This window comes from Patiria miniata, unplaced genomic scaffold (genome assembly GCF_015706575.1).
Source record: "Patiria miniata isolate m_02_andy unplaced genomic scaffold, ASM1570657v1 HiC_scaffold_30, whole genome shotgun sequence".
NCBI classification, from domain to species: Eukaryota; Metazoa; Echinodermata; class Asteroidea; order Valvatida; family Asterinidae; genus Patiria; species Patiria miniata.
Genome location: NW_024037070.1, coordinates 705,247 through 711,246, shown reverse-complemented (window position 1 = coordinate 711,246; position 6,000 = coordinate 705,247). Strand labels below are relative to the sequence as shown.

General features: G+C 41.2%; 1 protein-coding gene across 5 annotated transcripts in view; it reads left to right on the top strand.

The window, feature by feature from the left end:
• Nucleotides 1-2,573: 2,573 nt before the first annotated feature.
• The window catches only part of LOC119739373 (centrosomal protein of 55 kDa-like), a 41,609-nt gene continuing 38,182 nt past the window's right edge, over nucleotides 2,574-6,000 (top strand). For 3 of the 5 annotated variants that reach the window (XM_038214295.1, XM_038214297.1, XM_038214293.1), the window contains exons 1-2: nucleotides 2,574-3,146; nucleotides 4,428-4,585. The gene's annotated coding sequence lies outside the window, so the exon portion shown is untranslated. The remainder of the gene's footprint in view (nucleotides 3,147-4,427; nucleotides 4,586-6,000) is intronic. The other 2 variants (XM_038214292.1, XM_038214299.1) reach the window with 2 other exon arrangements.

Sequence of the window (6,000 nt, the reverse complement as noted above, 5' to 3'; positions counted from 1 at the left end):
AGGCTGGTACATCACCTCAGTCTTTTTCTTACGCTGATTGTGAGTCTGAATCTGCTACAGGCACAAGTAAATATGGCTGTGATTGGATGTCCTGGAGATTATGGGCCACTAGTGCCAAATCATCTGCAAAAAGCATGTCCTTTATCATCATCTCCAGTACCTGGTGTGAGCCTGAAGTCATCTAAGGTTGAGTAGCCCTCCATCAGATCTGAACTGTATGTACACTCCTTTGTCCATGTTGTGGAATGCCTTGAACATCATAAGTGAGAAAACAGTGGAGGGTAGGGTGTCACAGCTAAAGTCAGTGCCCGTCATTTTCAGCTGGACAGGGAACACTCACAAAATCAAAGGAAATAAAGTTAGCCAAACAAAAATGGAGAAACAAATTCAGTTTCTCTTTCGGATGATCTTATTTACAATAAGATTTCATTTCATTTCATTAATTTCAGCATTTCATTAATCATCCAGTTTGATTTCACTCTCATGTGTACTGTTTCATATTCATGTATTTTCATTTGTGCGTATTTTTGTTCCCTGCTGTTTTTGCTGTTCATGTTTATTTGTTTGTTTATCTGCGCCTTGAGCATCTAATCAAGATGGATTTGGCGCATTATAAATGCTCTTTATTATTATTTTTATTATAACCCACAAAAATATTATTTACATGTTCACACAATCAAGTCCAATCAAATTTTCAAAGTTAATGCAATCAAAATATTCAATTAAAAACTTCAAATGTGAGTGAATCAGTTTCTCTTACAACTTGGGTATCTCAAGTATAATTAAATTCAATACAGTCCCAAAAACAAAATCTAACACAAAACTTAATTCCAAGGTCAAGGTCATCGAGGATCTATCTCTGGGGTGAAGCATCCAGTGCTTCCCCTGGCGGCACCAGACTCTTAACAACAAAAAAAAAAATTGGGGGGTGGGTCAATTGGGGGGAAAGGAAATACTTTTGGGACTGTCGAAACTGTTCATTCTCATCAAATCAGTCCTGGTTTTTCCGCTGTACAAATCCTAACACCTCTGCACTGGCAGAGTAAGTGGCATCTCGGAGTTCCTGCCATACCCTCTCAATGCCTGCACTGTCTGCATCATATGATTACTGGAGTCGGTCGTCCAGTTTCCGAAGGAGTAAGTCTTGTGTGGATAGATCCTTGATGCCAGCCATATTCAGCTTCCTTGGGGGCTTGTCCCTACTGATTTGTTTCTTGGGGATGATGTGGAGTGACTTTTTCCTCTGACGAGCCTGTGATCAGACCAGCACTGTGCACCCCTGAAGGCATGTGTTATCTTGACATCACTAATATATCTCTCCGCCGGACGATAACATAGTCAAGAAGATGCCACTGCTTAGAGCAGGGATGCACCTACGTTTTCTTATACTTGTTGGGTAGTTCACTGCACTTTGCCAGGAGAAGCTGTCCATTAGAGTTATAGGCCCTGTTCTGGGTTCCCCCTCAGTCTTGCCAAATCCAGTAAAAAGTGTAGCCTGCACTCGCCTCCAAGTTGGACTCTCCAGATAGTCATGTCTCACTGAGAGCTGGGATGTTGATATTGTTCTGTCCTGACATCTTCCCAATAAAGACTGACCAGTGTTCTGGTCTCTTGTTGTTATCTAGTATGGTCCTAATGGATGAGCCCCACCCAGCGGCGTAGCCAGGGTTCTCATCCTAGGGGGGCGTGTGGGGGAGCTTGAGGTTACAAGTGAGGGGCACCCAAAAAATTTCATCCATGCTGAAAGGTAGACAGTTTTTTTTTTTTTACCGGACACCCGCCCTCCATAAAATCAAATAGTGGGGGGTGAGATGGGGGGGCTGGACACCATCTTCCCATTGGGGCGCTGTTCAAAATGTATATCATGGCTACATTAGACACTAAGGCTGCATCCTAATCAGCTGTCTAGAGCTAGGTATAGGTCTGCGCCCATTGAAAGTACGCGGGGACACGCTGACAATAGACGTAGCTGTAGCTCGAAAATGATGTTTAATTTTAATTTCTTAATTTGAAACATACTTGCAATCCATACGTTTCCAGTTCAGGAAGTTCTAATGTTTGTGAAGTGTTCATTGTTTTTTTTTATTACAACAAAATATTATAAATCTCCTCTGAATTTTAAGGCATAATCCGTGCAAAACAACGTAGCATTGCTATAGTGGAGACCGTGTGTACCTAATGCAATGTATGTGTATAGTTACAAATTAAGTACGTGAGTGGTATTAACTGCATGCATCATTCAAACACTCCTATGGAAACATGCATTGTCAGCCTTGTTATTACTTGGGTCAATATTGGTCAAGACCCCCCCCCCCCATTGGTTTGTACACAGTATGCCAGGAGGTGAGGAAGAAAAGTTTGACCATTGGTGACCTCTTAAATAGTAGGAGGGTTAAGACGTCCCCAAAAATAGACAGAGGGCATGCGTGCAGGCTAGAGGGGTTACTGGTATTGCTCACCATCACGATACATTGCATGTATGAGGGAAACCCCTTTTTGATTGCGCACGCTGTGGTGGCGTATTTTGTTATCGCAACCGTAGTGCAGGAAGTCGATGCCAATGCGTGATTTTCTAAATGCCAATTTACACAAAGGATTTTGTGCTTTTTGTAGGGAACCAAGAGTAGTAACATGCCGACTTGAGCGAAATGGCGACTTATAAAAGCCAACGTCCCGCACGATCTGGCAAACGTACATGTTATGCATATTTGCCTTTCAATGTACATTCTACATGTATTTCCAAACCCGAATCAAACCGATGTTCAGAGGGAAAAAAATCCGAACCCGGACCGAACCAAACTGAACTGAACCTGGAGGGTCAGTTTCAGCACTACCTACTGCAGTAGCTTATTTGTAATGTGAGCATTGGCTAGATGGCAAAGGATTTTTAAAGTAGTTTCACATAAAAGAGAAGAATGGAGAAAACACCACTTGCATTATAAAACAGGCAGACGTATCACAATGATTATACCTTTATGCCATTGTTAATATTCTTATACTAAGGAAGCTTGGAAAGGTTTGCATAAGCTTGACAATTTCTGCATTCCAGACTGACAAGGGAACACTGATGGAGTCTACCAGAAACTCTACAAAAGATCAAGAACTTTCTTGACTTATGGGAATACTAAAATCCAGTAACATACAGGGTGAGTAAAAAAACAAATTAAAACAAAAAGGCGGGGACCATTGTTTTAGTGAAGTTCTGCATGTAGCAATTTCAAAATCTAGGTGTGAAAGCCCAATTCACAAGCTTTCTTTTGATACAAGAATCATTCAAATCTTGAAAAGTACATGAAATGATGTGAATGATTCTTGTACTAAAAGAAAGCTTATGAATTGGGCTTTCATATCCTAGATTTTGAAAGTGCTACATGCAGAACTTTACAATGGTGCCGACATTTGTTTTTTTGTTTTTTTTACTCACCATGTATAAGTCTAAACCCTTTCATACATGTCCATCCATAGTTGATATACATGTAGTGGGTTCTCACCCCCCCCCAACCCCCACCCCACAAACACACACACCCATACTGGAATTTGTATCCTTCTGGAGACATTCCTTTGTTCTCAAGTACTAAAATTTTTGAGTTTGAAAGTGTAGTTTAAAAATGCACTTATTTTAACCAGAATTAATTTCCTTGGCTGAAATTTGGACTTAATATCCCTTTTCTAAAACTGTTCCATTTGCGACGGATCAACATAGCTTGGAAATTCCTAGTTCTTGAGTAAAATCCATATATCTATTTCGTGATAACCTTGTGGAGACGTATTCACCTATAGAAATTGCCCTGTGGAGACATATACAATCTTTTGTTCCCTATTGTACACACGTCTCCAGAGGGTATGGTGTATCAGATCACCGAAGATGTTGCACTTGTGTGTCCTCGATTTAATACACCATAAATTAACTCCCACACACCCACCCAAGTGTGTTTTTGCCTGCAGTCGGGGACTCTCTGTTGTCCCTCTTTTGTTTGTACTTTTTAGGAAGACCTCCCATACGTTTTATACACGAATCAAAACTGGGGACCTCGTGGGAATTGGGGACCCTGTTGCCCTCTGTTGTTCAACGTCCCCTATTGAATGCAGAAACAAACTCACACACACTGTGGTAATCCCTTACCAAACCAATAATTCCTTGCCACTTCTGATTGATTTTGTCACTTTCAGTTCTTGTTTTACCAAAAACGTTTGTTTGTCTTGCCATTTTTTACACCAGAGTGTCCTCTATTGTTGCTTCTTGATCTAAAAATTCGGACCCGAGACAAAAACATACTTTACAGCTTTAAGGTACTGATTTTGATATCTGGAACAGCTACCAGTAAATACTAAAGACTACTGCATATTGAAATCTGCAAATGTAATTTAGCAAGGAGCTATCCTTGGGATCTTTGAAAAATTATCAATTGTCAATTACATATCTACAGGCAGCACACAGATCTTCTTGCTTCTGGAAAGACAGAAGAAGCCAAACAAGAAGAATTACTGCAGGATTTGACCACTGGACAAGAAAAACTGGACAAGATTAACAGCAAGAGGGTGCAAGTCACTAACCAATTCCAGTCTTTAAAGCAGCAGGTGAAAGGTCAGTTAAACTTCCAATGCCTTCATTTAATTTTGACTCTGATTTATAATGTATTTGTTTGACTGGACATGCCATTGCCAATATTTTTCTACTTAATCTTTGCACATTAGTAATTTTGAAACAGCCTGTTTAGCTCAGGAAAGGCAGACTGTTTTTGAGTTAGTGTACATGTTGATTAGGCAAAGATTTTCTCTTAGTTAATTGCCTTATACTGATTTTACCCAAGATGCAGTTTTACCATTCCTGCAACGTATTTTGATGGTTTCAAAGAGACCTGTTGATGGAAAATTAGGCCAAAAAAATAATAAGTCGGTCTCTGGTCAGCGCGCGCGTCTATTTTAATCATGTGCGTCAATCTTTTTTTTTTCCAAAATGTTCCGCGGTAGCTCCAACAGCCTCTATTGCCGCACCTCCTCAATTTTTTTTACCAAAGAGCACAAGGAATGGGAAATTGCACCAAGGCAAATGATCGAGAGCACCAAGGCAAATTATGGAGGACACCAATGTACATGAGGACACCAAATAGCAAAATAGTACCCCACCTTGTCTGCACAATCCAAGCTTGAAGAAAAAAAAAAAAGCCGCGTCCCCGCGTCAATTCCGGAACTTTGGTCTGACCAGAGACCGAATATTTTTTTTTTTGGCCTTATAAAGTTGTCAGTGTTGTAGTACTCGTACTCGGTACTCGTGTACTTTTTTTGGAGTACTTGTACTCGTACTCGAATGTCAGAGCACTCGTACTCGAGCAGCAAAGTACTCGTACTCGCACATGTCAAGATTGTACTCGATCATCAAAGTACTCGTACTCGAATAACAGTACTCGATAAAAAAGTATGCGTACCACAGCCTTATTTTATCGATACTTTCCGCTTCAAATGGTCGATTGCGGAGAAATCGACATTTTCTCTACTCTACGCACGTCCGGACAAACACAATTAGCAGCTAGCTGTGACTGGGTCTGGTTATAGGACACTGGGCCTGGGCCAATTACGCACAATGACCCTTTTGCCGTATGTGGGCACAATGGCCGATCATTGAACACACTGTACGCCGAGGTATTCCTCAAAATGGGCGTACGATTAACTTGGGTGATTGGAGCAAAGCCATTTTCTGGGGGCTGTATCTTAAGTCCGATGCCTCATAGGTCCAACGCCCAGGTCCAACGCCTCATAAGTCTGAAAATTCGTACTTATGAGGCGTCAGACTTATTAGGCATAAATTCCGCCTCATAGATCCAACGCCTCATAAGTCCGATGCCTCATAAGTCCGACATCATAAATCTGACAATGAGCAAACTCTGTTTTGGAGCTATGAGGCTTGGGACTTAGGCGGCGTCGGACGTATGAGGTGGAACAAATAAATGTTATGCCTCATAAGTCCAATGCCTCATGAGGCGTCGGACCTATGAGGCATCG